Source organism: Petaurus breviceps, unplaced genomic scaffold, assembly GCF_028583685.1.
Source record: "Petaurus breviceps papuanus isolate PSGF00001 unplaced genomic scaffold, PetGlider_PUasm1.0 187, whole genome shotgun sequence".
NCBI classification, from domain to species: domain Eukaryota; kingdom Metazoa; phylum Chordata; class Mammalia; order Diprotodontia; family Petauridae; genus Petaurus; species Petaurus breviceps.
In genome coordinates this window covers 8137615-8154719 of record NW_027185799.1, presented here as the reverse complement: position 1 = coordinate 8154719, position 17105 = coordinate 8137615, and the positions used below count along the sequence as shown (strand labels likewise).

The 17105-nt window shown below is 39.8% G+C and overlaps 1 long non-coding RNA gene across 1 annotated transcript; it reads right to left on the bottom strand.

Moving 5' to 3' along the window:
- Window positions 1-3265: 3265 nt before the first annotated feature.
- Window positions 3266-14052, bottom strand: LOC138163100 (uncharacterized). Its single transcript, XR_011168794.1, has 3 exons — window positions 13899-14052; window positions 12700-12867; window positions 3266-4535 (listed from the first exon to the last, which is right to left on the bottom strand). It is a non-coding gene; the product is annotated as an uncharacterized lncRNA (long non-coding RNA).
- Window positions 14053-17105: the final 3053 nt, after the last annotated feature.

The window sequence follows — 17105 nt, the reverse complement described above, 5'->3', positions numbered from 1 at the left end:
GGAACTTCTGCTGTTTCTCCTAAAGGTTGTTACTCAGGAATAAGCATTATCAAGCCACAGGATTTTTCTTTTCCATGGTTACTACCTCTGAACCTGAGATGTTCAGCTACTGCCTTCCCATATTTTGATCTAGGGACTTGGGGTCCAGAAACTCCAGTCATCTTACCACTGCCCATACTCACTGCCATTTGGGGTGCCAAAGTTTTTGATTTTCCATGGCTGACAACTGTTGGCTTAGGGGATGGGGCAGGGAAAGTTCCCTGCAGACTGGCAAGGCAGTCTTTACCCTATTCTAGCCCAGAAATCCAGTATAGCTTTCTGGTCTCTTGTCTCTGGTTTGTGTTCAGATCTATCTGCATTTCCCTCTAACTGAACTCTTCGAGATCTCCTTGGATCCCTTTAATTCCCAGAATGGCAGTGGGGCACAAAATGGTCATAGTCTGAGCCAATCAACTCATTTCCAATTCTGGGCCAATCACTTGTTCCCTTTGAGGTGTAAGGTGATTATGGGAATTTCTATACCTTCCATGGAGAGATGTAATCAAAGACTCAAACATGTTTAGCCGAATTAAATTTACTTTTGGTTATACCCACAATATATATGTGGGAATATAGACCACTATTACTGTAGGTCCAGCTTCACAGCTTATTCAGTTCCAATTCTGATACACAATATAGACCAGAAGAGGGAGCAAATGAAGATGAAACTGCACAGTCAGATCTAATCCTGCACTGACAGTCTGAATTAATTTAGCTTACATTAGCTTACATTAATCTTAATTTAGCTTACAAGCACCTACTATGTGCCAGATACTGTGGTAAATGCTGGGATTACAAAGAAAAGTAAAAGATAATCTTTCTCTCAAAGAGCTTACAATCTAACAGGGGAGATAACACGAAATTACATATGAGCATGATATGTGGAAGATCCCTAATTTAGAGAAAATTAACACAGGGAAGGCATTAGAATTAAGAGGCACTGGGAAAGTGTAATGGGAATTTGAAGATCTTCCTTGCCCCTTGGCTCCTTGATAGGCTTAAGTGAATTTGAGGACCTTCCCTGATTTTAAAATATACTCTGCCTCCTAATAGGCTGCATGTGGTTACATGGAGCCTGTGGTGGGAGGCTTGTCTTTCAGGAACGCCCACACCTTGTTACTTGGTGACTGGAGAATCGGTCACAAAAGTTGTGATGTTCTCTGACCCTGGAGAAGGTTATATATACCCTGATGTGAGGTTTTGCTTTGGGGCTCACTCATGGGAAGAGTTGTGTGATTTGGCCAGATGAGGCTCTGGGCAGCCATTGAGCTCCCAGGCTTTGAAAACCCAGATGTTGGTGCTTTTCTCTCTGGTAACTGACTAGGTATGGATGTAATGGTCAGACAGCTGGAAGCCTATCTGCTGATCTGTTTCTCTGTCTGTACTTTTTTGTCTGCTTGTAACTTCTGTTTGTATTCTCTGAAGTTCAGCCTGCTGACTTTCCCTCCTGAACTAGGTAAATGATATATGTTTGATTAAAGTAAGATTGTTAATCCCTTTTTGAGTTGCTTTCCTTTAGAAAAGCAGATCAAAGAACCTGTACTAACAGCCATCTTGGGTATGCTAGGGTGCTTGCTGATACAGAAAGACTATTTGCAAAAACTGGGATTTTAGCTGGAATTTGAAGGAAGCCTGGGAAGCTAGCCGGTGAAGATGAAGGAGAGATTTTAGGCCTGGTAAGCAGCAAATAAAAATGCCTAGAATAAGGAGATGGAGTCTGGGGGCTGAAGGGAGAAACCTGTGGCCTCAGGGTCACATGTGGCCCTCTAGGTCCTCAAGTGCAGCCCTTGCAGAATCCAAATTTCACAGAACAAATCCCCTTAATAAAAGGATTTGCTCTGTAAAATTTGGACTAAATCAAAAGGCTGCACCTGAGGATCTAGACAGCCACATGAGGCCTTGAAGTTACAGGTCCCCCATCCCTGGTACAGCAAGAAATAACAAGGAAGCCAGTGTCAATGGCTCACAGAGGATGTGGCATGGGGAAGAAGGCTGTATGGAGTGAGAAGACTGGAAAGGTAGAGAGTGGCCAGATTATGGAGGGCTTTAAAGCCAAAGGGAGGATTTGAACTCAGAAGCAACAGGGTACCACTGGAATTGATTGAATTGGGGGGGGGGGGTTAACGTGGTTAAATGTGCACTTCAGAAAGATTAATTTGACCAGAGTTGAACTGAGTTTGGACTGCAATGGGGAGAGACTTGAGGCCGACAGACCTATCAAGCTATTGCAATAGTCTAGGCATAAGATAATGAGGGCCTTCAACAGGATGGTGGCAGTGTCAGAGAAAGGAAGAATATATAAGAGATGCTGTGAAGACAGAAATAACAGGACTTAGTAACTGATTAGAGTAGTTGTGTGAGAGTAAGAAGTTGAGAATGACACCTAGGTTGGGAGCCTTGGTGATTAGAAGGATGGTGGTACCCTTCACAATAATAGGGGAAGTCAGGAAGAGGGGAGGGAGGGTTTTGTAGATAAGGCAATGAGTTCTATTTTAGACATACTGAGTTTAAGATGTTCCTTTCCATAAAGAGCTTGTGATAGGGCACTGAACATGTATATGAGAACAAAGTAGGAACCAAAGCCAGATTTCAAGAAGTGAGAAGAGAAAAAGAGTAAATAAAAATGAACCACTCCTTTGAAAATGTGAGCAAATGAGTCATACATTCACCAAGCTCCTAATAGTCAACTTATCATAGTACAGAGTGAGTTTTCATCTTCAATGGCTACCCTTCATAACCTGACTCAGCTCCCTCCCTCCTTGGCAGTTTCCAGGGGAGGCATACATACCAACTCACACAACTAAACAACAATAGGGAGCAAGGTGAGGTGGGAGCATCCCAGTATTTGGGGCACAAAAGTTCCCTCATTCCCATGATACTACAAATGTGGAAACCATGATAGCTTGTGTTGTCTAAGTGATGGCAGATGGCCAACCAGATCACCAATTCAATTTAATAAGTATTTATTAAGTACCTACTATGTACCAGTTAGTGTATTAAGTGCTGAGGATACAAAGAAAAAAAGAAATGAAATGGCCCTTCCCCATAAGGATTCTTCTGCATAAGAAAAAAAATGTACTTAGCTAAATAAATATTTATAAAGAGAAAATTAAAAACAACTTCAGTTGGGGGAGAAGCACTAACAACTAGGAGAAGGTCAGGAAAGTTCATATGTAGGAGATGGGATGTGAGCTGAACCTTGATGGGAGTTCAGAATTCTTAGAAGCAGAGGTGAACAGGGAGATTGTTCCAGGTACAGGGGTCAGCCTGTGCAAAGGCACAGAAACAGATAATGCAATGTCATGTACAAGAAATAGAAAGGTCATTTGGCCTGCAACGTAGAGCATGCACGTATGTGTTAGTGTGGGTGACAGGTTAATATAAAATCAACCTAGGAATACAGGTAAGAGCATAGATCTGGAGCTCTTCTAGAAGGGACCTCTGAGTCCATCTCCTCAGACTCCCTCATTTTATATTTGAGAGATGAGGTTAAGTGATTTGCCCAAGGTCATACAGGTTTTAAGGGTCAGAGGTGGGATTTTAAGCCAGACCCATCTGACTCCAAAACCAGATCTCCTTCCACTGATCAACTGGACAGGGCAGATAGCTTGGAGTTGGAATATGAATGCCAAACAGAGAAGCTTATACTTGATGCTAGAGGCGAAAGGGAGCCACTCAAGTTTCTTAAGCAGGGGAATTATATATTCAGACCTGTGCATAAGAAGTATCAATATGGCAACTATGTGAAGGATGACTTGAAAAGGGAGAAATAAAGAATAACTCAAATAGTTCAAGGAATATTAATGCTTATGGGTTGTGCCAATAAAATAAAAATGACAACACTATGGAAGTGAATTTATACTTTTAATGATATAAAAATCCAATTAGGATACTTCACAAAACTTGAAAAAATAATAAAGTTCATTTGGAAAAGAAAAAAAACATCTAGAATATCAAGGGAATGATGAAGGAGGCAGGGTATTTTCAAATTTCAAGTTATATTACAAAGCAGCCACACTATCTGGTATTGTTTTAAAATATATATATACATATATGTATATATATATATTAGATAGAACAGACTGGACAAAGGAGAATCAGAAACAATAAAACTCAATCAATGTTCAATAAATTGGAAAACATAAATTACTTAGGAAAGAATTCCCTATCTGATTAAAAAAAAAAACTACTAGGAAAACTGGAAAGCAGTCTGATAGAAATTAGTCTTAGACCAACACCTGATACCATGTTGTTGTTCAGTCATTCAGTCATATTCAACTCTTTGTGACGCTGTGGACCATAGTACTCCAATGCTGTCTGTGGGATTTTCTTGGCAAAGATCTGGAGGGGGTTGCCATTTCTTTCTCCAATGGATTAAGTCAAACAGAGGTTAAGTGACTTGCCCAGCATCATACAGCTAGTAAGTATTGGAGGCTGGATTTTCTTCCTGACTCCAGGACCACTGAGTCATCTAGCTGCCCACCTTATACCATATTCTGCAACAAATTCAAAACAGACAAATGAACTTAATGGTAAATGCCATATTAAAAAGTAGATCATATACCTTTCATAGCTCCTGATAAGAATTTGATATCCAAAATATATAAATAATTAGCAGATAAAGGTGTGTGTGTGTATCCCCAAGGTCTTCTCTACTACATAAGTGAAGTATTAAGTATAAGACTAGGACTCAGGGGTGAGGAATCTGCAGCCTCAAGGCCATGTGTGGCCCACTAGGTCCTCAAGGGGGGCCCTTTGACTGCCTCCAAACTTCACAGAACAAAATCCTTTTATTGGATTTAGTCAAAGGGGCTCACTTCAGGACCTAGAGGGCCAGATATGGCATTGAGGCTGCAAAGTCCCTATCTTTAAGTCCTCTAATATGAGGAAGCAGGAAGGAGAAGGTGTAGGAGGTTTGAGGAGAGAAGTTTTGGAAAAAATGCCATGGAGAGTATGATAAGGGGTCAATCACTGACAAATTAAAGGATGACCATGTAGCAGAGAGGGCCCAACTGAGATCAGATAACAAATTTAGAGGGTCTAATCAGCATGTTTGTGTGACTTCCTCCATTATTGTTCAATAAATAGCACAGGATTGGAAGTAGAGAAAGCAAATGGTGAAGGTAACCCAGGGCTGGGATTGGAAAGGGATAAGAAGCCAAAGGACAAGAGATTTCAAGGGCAGAAAATGCAAAAAAAATCTCAACTAATTAACTTTGGATGTTAGGATTTCAAAGGGAGAAAAGTGAGACCAGAGTAGGGATGCTTGACTTAGAAAGTAGGAAGATGTTTAGTTACTGGAAGTTGAGGGAACAGAGAACAACTATTTGACTGGTTTGCTAAAATAGTAATTTACCAGATATGCTTGCATTATTAATAACACCTGAGAGGCACTGTAGCAATTAATTCCCTTTCCAAGTTAATTTGTCTTTATCATTTCCTGCCAAAGGGATATTACTAAAGTACCAATATGGCCATGTTACTCCTATCCTCAAGAAGCCTCCAGGGCTCCCTATTACCTCTAAGATCAAACACAAATTCCTTTGATATTTAAAGCCTTTCACAATCTGGATCTAATTTACCTTTTCAGGCATATTATACATTATTCCCCTTCACATACTCTTCATTCCAGCTAAAATGGATTTATTTCCTGCTGTTTTTTACACACAACCTCTCATCTTTTATCTACATGCCTTTGCAGAGGCTGTGCCCCTTGGTTGATATGTACTCCTTCCTTACTTCTGTCTTTGAGAATTCCCTAATTCCTTCAAAGCCCCTACCCAAGGTCTAAACATTTACCAGCACACTCCTGCTTATGTGTTACCTTGTATTGCCAGGCCCTAGTATATTGTCGTTAATATTTGTTGACTCACTGTATTATTTTCACATCATAAATTGCAACTTCACGTTGATTTGAAGACACATTTCTCACTACTTGCCCCAGCAGGGTACTGCTTTCCTGCTGCACCAAAATGGGCCCCTTATGAAGTAGTTAGTGCGAAGAAGAGAGTCAAGTTTTTAGAGAGAAAGGGACTGCCACAGAGTGACAGCTAGTAAGGGGCTAATTCAAGACTCAAGCCCCTTTCTATTGCTGAGTGATATTCATAGTCCAAAAGAGGAGGAAGTCCATAGATTTGGGAACGTATCTGTGACTTTTTATGGTTGAGAAAGAATCTGACAGATGCTGAATTCCAAGTGAATCAGGGATACAGTAACCTTGAGCGCAGTGCCTTAAACAAACTAGATAATTAACAAATGTTTGTCGAATTGAATAGATTTGAATTGGTAAAAATTTTATGAGATTCTGTAAGACCTCTGCCAGCTGGATCATCAAGTCCCTAACGAAGAGGGAGAGTCAGTTTATACATATGTGCTACATCCAGCCTCCTCAAGTTTGAGTCAGTCAATAAATCAACAACAAATCAACGGTCCATTTGCCTCTGTATCAGTCTTGCTCTTACCTAACCCCTTTGGCATTTTAGTTTTGTCTTCTGATCTCCATTTCCATTTTCTCTTGTGATAGGCAGATTTGAACTGACTCTATGCTCATTTCCCTGGGGAAGACAGACTCAGTCTGTGCTATAACTCTGCCCCCAATCCACTATATATTTGCCAGGATGTCTTCCTAGGAATTTCCAGCAGAATTCTCAAGGGTCTTATGCTACCCAAAGGCATAATCTAACTCTTCAGCCAGAAAAACTGTTTAGTGTGATTAAAATAGACTGTCTGGGTCGGCCAGGTAGCACAGCGAGTAAGATCACCGGCTCCAGTGTCGGGATGACCTGGGGATCGAATCCGGGCTCAGATACTTAGCACCATACCCAGAAATAACTGGCCCTGTAACCTTGAGCAAGTTAACCCTGATTAACCCCGATTGCTTAAAAATAAAAAATAAAATAAAATAGACTGTCTAAGCCTGCAACCTCAAGAACAGAAGATCAAAAGAGGCCCTAATGGACCTAGCCTCCAATTGTATAAAAGAGCCCATGACATGATAGAGAAATCCAGAAGAGTGTTGAGAGGTGGGAAATGAAGAGATGGCTGACCTGGATACCCTCTTTCCAGAAGAAAATCTATAATCCCTTGATAAGTGATTCTAGACACAAGTAGATTGGGCCTACAGTTGGAATTTATAAATGCCTTGAATAAAAGGCAAAAAGTGTCACATCTGTAAAATGAGAGGGTTAGACTTTTTAAGGCAATCAGAGTTAAGTGACTTGCCCAGGGTTACACAGTTAATAAGTGTCTCAGGCTACATCTGAACTCAGCCCACACTCTATCCACTGTTCCAGTGTTCCTATCCATTGGAAGAGGACTGTTACATCAGGAAGATGAGGGCATGACTTGCAGCTGACTTGGATTTGAGTGAGGGAGGGATGTGCAAGGTCACCATCCTCACTTTCTCCTCCAGAGTCATCTGAGTTCAGTGGCCTGATATTCATCAGGACGACTGGAGATAGCCCAGGATACAATGGGAGACCCTGACTCTTTTAGGCTAAGGTCTTTACTGGTTCTCACTTTGAGGGAGATAACGCCCAATTCAGTGGCTAGGCCTCTTAGTGAGAATACCATAATGCCCACACCTGCTCAACCCTGCATCACCACCAGAGGGCAAATGGATAATGGTCATGAACAAAGAGGAACCAGAATGCCTATACTATTCTCTGGGCCTCAGCCCAGGTTGCTTTAGGACTGGGAAGAAGTAAAACAGCCATATGTTCCCTTTGTCATGTGACCCTGGAGGCTGCCATTGCCACCTAACTCCCTAACCATGATGCCAGGCTATGGGGAGAATTGTGAAGAGATCTACAGCTGCATATTGCCCCATATTAGTGGCTTCTTCTACACAGGACCTTCCTCACAATCCATTTCCACCAATCCTCCCCTAGCTCTACTCAATTGAGTACTCTATTCAAGTGGTACTCCCTTGTCTGATGACTAGCAAACTTCCCCTCCTACTCACCTAATGCCCGGGCTGCAGTAACCATCTGATGAACCTTTGAAAACTCCTTCCCCTTGTTTCCTCTTCTTGCACTGTCATCCCTGTGTTAAAGTCCTATACGTTCCCACACTTTATCCTGATTCTGCCTGCTCAACCTTTATGCTCTTGTCAACCCGAATTCAAAAGAAAACAGCCAATATAGCAAAATGAAGGTCTTTAATCAGGGCAAGCTAGTTGCAGCTCAGGTGCCACACAGCAAGTACTGGGGTACCCAAGGAGGAGGCTGGGAATAAGATTTATATAAGGTACTAAGGCAGAGGGAAAGGGGAAGGCTGCAGGTGGGAGAGGTTTAGGCAGAGGGACCCACCAGGCTGCAGGTGGGAGGGTTTAGGCAGAGGGACCCACCAGGCTGCAGATGGGAGGGTTTAGGCAGAGGGACCCATCAGGCTTCAGGTAGGAGGAGTTGGGGATGTCTCACAATTTTGCAGAGTAAGCTGTTTTGCATAACAAGTGAAACTCCAAAGAGAAAGCTCAGGAATCTCTGGAGGGGAAAGTTTGGGACTTTTACAAAATAGTTAGAGTCTGGGAATGATAATGTATGATCAGCCTCAGGCAATTCATGGGTCTAGATTCAATCAGCTGAGTCTGACCCTCTCAGTAACCTACACAGCATAATTAACAAGCTCCCCTTCATAGTAGATTTCTTCTTTAGGTGGTGCAAGGGATAGAGTACCTAGTCTGAAGTCAGGAAGACTTTAGTTGAAATTCAGACCCAGATACTTACTAGCTGTACTACCCGAGGGAAGTCACTTCACTCTATTTGTCTCAGTTTCCTCCTCTATAAAATCATGATAATAATAGCACCTACCTCCCAGGGTTACTTCGAGGACCAATTGAGATAATAATTGTAAAGCACTTAGCAGATTGCTTGGCATATAGTAAACAGCATAAACATGTTAGCTATAGAAAGCTATTTTTTTTTTTTTTGGAAGACACCTTATCCTCCGACACCCATTCCAGAGGTTGGATTTTTTTTTTTCCAGGCTGATTATTTTTTTCTGGCGCACCACCTCAAAACAGTAGGACAGGAGGTGCTACTTTGCAGACCTTTCCTCTCGCTATATCCCCCAGCAACCTCTCAAACACAAGTTTAATCTATCCATATTGATCCTGTTGCTCCACCATCCTCTGGGCTCTCTCTCCTCTTTCTCAAGGAGTTCAAACTGAGTCAGTTTTCATCTCCAATCCACCCCCTGCACTCATCCTTTGGGATTTCAGTATCCCCTAAAATACCCTAGCCTCCAAGTTTATTTAGCTCATCAACTCCCATAGCCTACATCTCCATTCTGTTTTGGCAACCTATAAATGTCCACAGCTTAGACCTCACCATCATCTAAATGTCAGCTCCACAGTCCTGAAGTATGACATTCTCTGATGATAAGGACCTCACCTTACATGTCTCTCTGCCTCCTCCCAAATCTATTCTTTCTCACTATGAGTTATACTCTCTCCATCCCTCTCTGTATTTCCAGTCTATTGCCCCTGCTCCAGTTTCACTTATTTCCCTTCTCAGTTCTCATGCTCAAGTTAACCAGTCCAACTATACATTATCCTTAATCTTCGACACCTTTGTCCTTCAGTTCTTCCAATGTTCATATTCTGCCAATTCCCAAACCAGAGTTAGCTCCACCATTTGCATTCCCTACTCCTACTATCAATTGCCTGACCTCTGGAGGAAGTTGTGAGCCACCCTCTCTTCACCCACTACAAATTCCTCTGATCTAATTTCAGTCAGGCTCTTTTAGTCTTTCCTGGTTGGTTCTTTGTAACACTTTCTATAGAGCTTTTTCTAAACTTTTTGCTTTCTCTTTAACCACCTCCTTTCCCCCAGGAACAGTCCAATCACCACTCTCTCAGAAGATGACATCATCTACTTCAGAAAACTGAGGTCACTGGATGTGAGCTCCCTCTCTTCCACTACTTCACACCTTAAAACCACTCTACGTGTTTCTTTACCTATCAATTGGTTTCATCTCTCCTCCTGGTCAAGACTAAGCCCTCTTTGTGCCTTTCTTTGACCCCAATTCTCCCAATTCCTTTAAGAGTTTATTCCATGACTCATCTCTCCCCAGTTTCTCTTACCCCCATTTTCAATGTCATGGCTCCTCTGCTGCCTAAATATATGCTCAGGTCTCCCTCATCCTCAAAAAACCTTCATTTGAACCTATCATACTATCATTTTAAATCTCCTATCTTTCATGTCAAAATGACTAGAAAGATCATTCTAACACTGACTGTCTCTATTTCCTCATCACCCACTCATTTCTTGGTCCCTCAAAATCTGGATCCTAAACCTATTACTCAACTAAAACTATTCTCACAAACTCACAAAGGTTAGCAATGATAAAACTGGTAAATTTAATAGGCTTTTTTCTCAGGCCTCACACTCTTTTGAGCTTTCTGCAGATTTTAACACTATTGATCAGTCTTTCCTCCTAGATACTCTTACAAAACATTGACTGCATGTTGGAATTGAAGAGGTTACCCACTAAGAGGGTTAGGGTTGCTCTGGAGACCCCAAAATACCAACATGCCAGGTCCTGCCGAATGATTTCGACTCAAGTCTTCTCAGTCAAAGAAAAGTAAAATTTATTAGAAGTTCGCTTGCATTAGACACAGAGTAAGTCTGTGCTGGGTCATTCTATGGCGCTCTCACGAATGTAGGGGTGGTCTAGAGGAGGAGTTTGGGGAGGGTCTTCAGTAGGAATTTATGAGGTCAATGAGTGATTAAGAGTGGGAGGTGGCTGGAGGCTACAGACAGTGGTGGGCTAGACCAGTTCAAGGGTGTATTGATATTTTGATAGGCTCAAGGGTGGGAAGTAGATGAACAATGGAAGGCTAAGCTAGTAACTAGGCTAGTAGTTAGCAGTTAGTAACTAGGCTAGAGGTTTGGGCCCAGCCACAATGTAAGGCTTATTGCCTCATGCAAATGCCTCATCAAATGAGATAATTTAATCAAGAATCCAAGGGAGGTTCCCAGAGCATGTACCTCTAGGACTCTAGGAGAAGTAAAAGGGGCTCCCAGAGCCCATACCTCATCAGAATCAAATGTGTGTATACACATATATGTATACATACAGTATATTTATATTTGCATGTGTGTCGATTTGTATAGATGCACATTACATGCATATATACAATACATATAGACATATAATATATACATATATACACATATAGATGTATATGTACATCTATACATCCAAATCTACATATACATGTGTGTACCAAAGTGATAGTATGACTTGAAAAGGAAGTAGGTGTCAAAACAAACCCAGGACCTATATGATCATAAATATAAAACACTTTTCACAAAAATAAAGTCAGATCTAACTAATTGGAAAAACATCAATTGCTCGTAGCTGGGTCGAGCTAATATAATAAAAATGACAATTTTACCTAAATTAAAAATTATATGTTTAGTGCCATGCCAATCGATTTACCAAAAAAACTACTTTATAGAACTAGAAAAATAGTAACAAAATTCATTTGGAAGAACAAACGGTCCAGAATATCAAGGGAATTAATGAAAAAAATGCTAGGGAAGATGGTCTAGCTATATACCATATTTTAATCTGTATTATAAAGCAGCACTCATCAAAACTACTTGGTACTGGCTGAGGAATAGAGTAGTAGATCAATGGAAAAGATTAGGCACACGAGATTCAGCAGTCAATGACTACAGTAACCTATTGTTTGATAAACCCAAAGACACCAGTTTGGGGGATAAGAACTCACTATTTGACAAAAACTACTGGGAAAACTGGAATATAGTATGGCAGAAACTGGGCATAGACCATTACCTAACACCATATACCAAAATCAAGTCGAAATGGGTGCATGATCTAGGTATGAAGGTTGATACTGTAAGCAATCTGGGAAAGCAAGGAATAGTTTACTTGTCAGATTTGTGGAGAGGGAAATACTTTATGACTATACAAGAATTAATTTTCATCACATTAAATTGAAAAGCTTCTGTACAAACAAAGCCAATGTAAACAAGATTAAGAGGGAAGTGGGACATTGAGAAAGAATTTTTACAACCTATGTCTCTCATAAAGGACTCATTTCTAAAATATACAGAGAAATGAGTCAAATCTATAAGAATATAAGTCATTCCCCAATTGATAAATGGTCAAAAGATATGAACAGGCAGTCTTCAGAGGAAGAAATTAAAGATATCTATAAGCATATGAAGAAATGCTCTAAATCACTATTGATTAGAGAAATGCAAATCAAAACAATTCTGAGGTACCACATCTCACCAGTCAGATTGGCTAAGATGACAAAACAGGAAAATGATAAATGCTGGAGAGGATGTGGAAAAATTAGAACACTAATGCATTGCTGGTGGAATTGTGAACTGATCCAACCATTCTGGAGAGCAATCTGGAATAATGCCCAAAGGGCTATAAATAATTTCATACCCTTTGACCCAGCAATACCACTTCTAGGGTTGTATCCCAAGAGATCATAGAAGTGGGAGGAAGACCCATATGTACAAAAATATTTATAGCAGCTCTTTTTGTGGTGGCAAAGAATTGGAAATTAAGGGGATGCCCATCAATTGGGGAATGGCTGAACAAGTTGTGGTATATGAATGTAATGGAATACTATTGTGCTATAAGAAACAAGGAGCAGATGGACTTCATATTTACCTGGAGAGCCTTATACAAACTGATGCTGAGTGAGAAGAGTAGAATCAGGAGAAATTTGTACACAATTACAGACACGTATGTTTGACGACCAACTTTGATAGACTGGACTCTTCTCAGCAATGCAGGGTTATAAGTCAACCCCAGAAGACTCGTAATGGAGAGAGATGTCTACATCCAAAGAAAGAACTGAGTTTGAATCCAGATTGAAGCAAACTACCTGATCTTTTTCTTTTTCTTGTTTGGTTTTGTTTCGTCTTTCCCATTGTTCATTCCCTCAGATACAATCCTTCTTTATAACCTGACTAAAGTCTAATGTGAAAAGTATTTGCAGATCCTATACTTGATTGTATGCTGTCATGGGGGTTGGGGGGAGGGAGAGAAAATTTGAAATTCAAGGAATTGTGGAACTGAATCTTGTAAACTAAAAGTAAATAAACAAATTAATAAAGACCAAAAAAATTTAAAAAAAAGAAAAGAAAAGGAAGTAGGTCAGTCATCTAAGTAGAGCTGGGGATAACAGGGATACAGCAGTGTTTTAGCAATACCCAGGTCATTCCCAGGGTGCAGCAATGCCTAGTCCTGACCCTAGGCAGCAATGAAATCCCTTAAAATGAATCACACTCTTAAGAAGTATGTTTGCTCTCAGGATAATCCATAATATGCAGATCTGCTTTAATAGCAAGCTTATTTTTTAAAAGTCCTAAAACAGAACTTTCAATTTTTTTCTCCATAGCAATTTAGCCCCTTATTCCTGTGACCCCTCCAAAGAAAAGAAGAGTGACATTGCAGATCCTGTCAGAGCAGACCTAAATAAATACATTCATGTGGTTTAGAGACAGAGTTACAAAAAATCTTCTATTTCTTCACTAGTCAGAATCACCTGCTTCTTTTTCCCCTGGTAAATTTAAGTTAGATGGCAAAGATGGGAGTGAACAGTGAGAATCCAAAGCTTTGGATGATGCAATTTAACTCTTATCTCTACATTTTTAATCAGCACTCATTCCTTTAAAAGATGAATCACATAAACCAGTTCCACCCTCCTTGCTGCTTGGTCAGCCTCATTAAAACCACGGTCTCAGGGGAAAAGTTTATGACTTCTACATCCTAGATTACTCCATTGTAGTCTTTTTGGTGCAGATAGATGAAGCACACATTTGCCATTACCTTCTAAGCTGTTCTTTCTTCCTTGTGATACTTACGGTTTGTGTGGTGCCTTCCCAGCAGAGATGGATGTCTGTGATGGGGTGATGGGAACTGAACCCCTAAAAGGAAAAGACCATGACTTTGAAAGCAACCCAGTCCCTGAATTTTCCCTATACATTTCAAGCAGCCCAGATCTCTGGCACCTCAGCCCAAGGCAACTGGTCCACTCCAGCCCACTTAGTTCACCTAATTATTTTACTGGACTTTCCTTTCACTGCTGCACTTGGCCCACCCCAGACTACTTGCATAAGTTGTAAAAAAAAAAAATCAAACTTTTAGATCCAAGTAAGTGTCCGTCTAACTCAAATGCTGCCCTTTCAGTGGGGCCTTCACAGCTAAAAAATATCTCCCTCAATCCAATTCCATTCAACAAATACTTATTAAGCCCCTACCACATCCTTCCAGTGAATTCTTAGAGAACTTTGGGTATACTTTTCTTATGAATTTATAATTATTTTATTGTCTTTCCCTCTCCTGTTCCCCAACTTTACTAAATTACTTGAGAACAAAGATATTCACCTTTCTATCCTGCTTAGTGTCTAGCACAGCAAATAATAGAGATTCTAGAAATACTTCTTGACTGAAATTATTATTAAGTTGCAGCTATTTCCAATCATTATTTAATGTAACCCTGGCTTTCCTTAAGGCTAGAGTTTATACCACCACAACCACCTTTGTTATATCGAAAGATTTGCAGAAGTTGACACTTTGAAACAGTTTGGCTTCAAAATTGTCTTTCTACTTTCTATGCAAGGCATTTTGGAAATAGCTCAAAACACTTGGTTTGAACTGAAGAGACCTGGGTTCCAATCCCCCATCAGCTCTATGACCCACTCGATTTAATCCTTCTAATCCTGTTTTTTCATCTGTAAAACAGGCTAGTAATACTCACATTATCTGCCTCAGAGAGTGTAAAGAAAGTGCTCTGAATATTTTAAAGTATTGTATGAACATGAATGATTATTACTCACAGAAACCTGTTCAGAGTAACAAGAAAGGTGGCCTAAAGATCACACAAGAGACCCAAAGGATGCAGGGATTCTGTCCAAGTTCGGACCCAACTGTTAGACACCCAAATCTGAATAAGACTGGGATTGGCTACTTAGACACATAAAAAAAAAAGACCATTCCCATGTCATCTCATTAAAATAGTTGGGGAATTCATCAAATTGATCAAGGACTCACTTGATCAACCATCCTTACACTTGAAACCTAACCCTTATTTCACACTCTTTCATATTGTAGATACTTTGTTTCTAACCTACACACTTTTTTTCTGAGCTCTGGAAATATCTCTTGTATAAAGCCATGTTATAAAGCCATGATTTGCTTTATATTTTATAGTCCCTCATTAGTGATTGAACCTTTCTGGAATTAAACTTTGACTCTCCAATCCTGCCTGATGAGGACAACTTGGTTATAAACCTCAAACGCATGGAGGATTCTTGGGCCACTGTTTCTGGCCAGTACTGCCCTGCTTCCTGAGAAGTAGTTTCCCTGCTAATGAATAAGCAGAAAGGAAATTTTTTTGAAATGTCCCATTATGATACTGCTGTTCTACATAAAAATCCTAAAATATTTTTTCCAATCAATTGTTTACTTGGCAACTGGCTTCTCTAGGTACTCTTGGTTCCCTCTTTAAATAAATTATATGGAAATACGCATGTAATTAATAAACTTTACTCATTAAACACTTTTAGAAACTTGCAAGTTTTACAGACTTTTAACAGATAAGCTTCTGTTTTATCATCAAAGGTCTGGAAGTCACTAAAATGTTTACCCATGCCAGAACTTTTTTAAAAGAACATATTTACATGGCACATATCAAAGTTTTAAAACAGAGAACTGGATTAATTTTCTCCTATCACATATGCAAACATCTAGAGCCAGTAAAGGTTTAACTTGATTTTTCTAAGGGATAGACCCCTCATCAGGCCTTGCTTGTGAGGTCATCTGCTAAATACTCTGAGCATCAATAAGGCTTCAGTTTATTCTTCTTGAGAGTACAGAATTATACAAAGCAAAGTATTCAACCATAATCCAGAGTTCCTTACTCACTCCTTTTAAGAGATGATTCACTGTAAGCTAGTTCCTCCCTCCTTGTTGGTCTATGCCACCCACTTCATCACCCCTTCTGTATAACAAATCATTCATTGATACAAATGATAATACATATTTGATAAATGCAAACCGGTTATAGTACATAGTGAGGCTACATTGACAACCACTGCTGCACCACAAATTTTAGGCAAAAATACATTTTTTCCCCAGGAGATTGTCCCTTTGTACTATAATATATATGGATTTCAGGGGAGCATTTGATAAAGTTTCTCTTGCTATCCTTGTGGACAAGATGGAGAGATGTGGGTTAGATGATAGTAAAATTAGGTAAATTTGGAACTGGTTGAATGGCCAAACCCAAAGAGTAGTCATTAATGAATTGATGTCAATTGGAAGGGATCTTTGATCCTGTTCTATTCAATATTTTTTAAAAAATCAATTATTTGGATAAAAGAATAAATGGCATTACTAAAAGATTTCCAGAAAACATGAAGGTAATCACACATTAGACAACAGAGTGAGTTTGCAAAGAGATCTTGAAAAACTCGAAGAAGTCAGATCAAATGAGATAAAAAATAGAGATGAATGTAAAGTCATATACTTGGATTAAAAAATGTAAGTGATGGTAGATATCAAATAATATTTGTAAAATGCTTGGCACATGGTAGGGGCTTAATAAATATTTTGTCCCTTTCTCCCATTCCCCCTGAGATATGACTAGACAGCAGCTCATATAAATAGACTATACACTTCTTAAGGACAGGGACTATTTTTTTTATTTGCCCTGTCATCAAGGAGTTTACATTCTACTAGGGGATACAAGATAAATGGGAAAATATACACAAGATAATACAAATAATATATATTACATAAATTCAAAATAAGTTCAGAGGAAAGAAATTAGCTGTAACCTTGGAGGGCTTCAGGAAAGAGCTCATATAGGACCTGGCCTCTGAACTTCAAAGGAACAAGGTATTCGAAAGAGGCAGAGGTGAGGAAAGACAGTATTCTAGGTATAACGGACAGCCTATGCAAAATCACTGAGGTGGGAGATGGAATGTCACGTTTAGGGAATGAGGCCAATTTGGCTGGAACACAATGTGTGTGAAACTTCTATCAAAATTGAATTGTTGGGGCGGCTA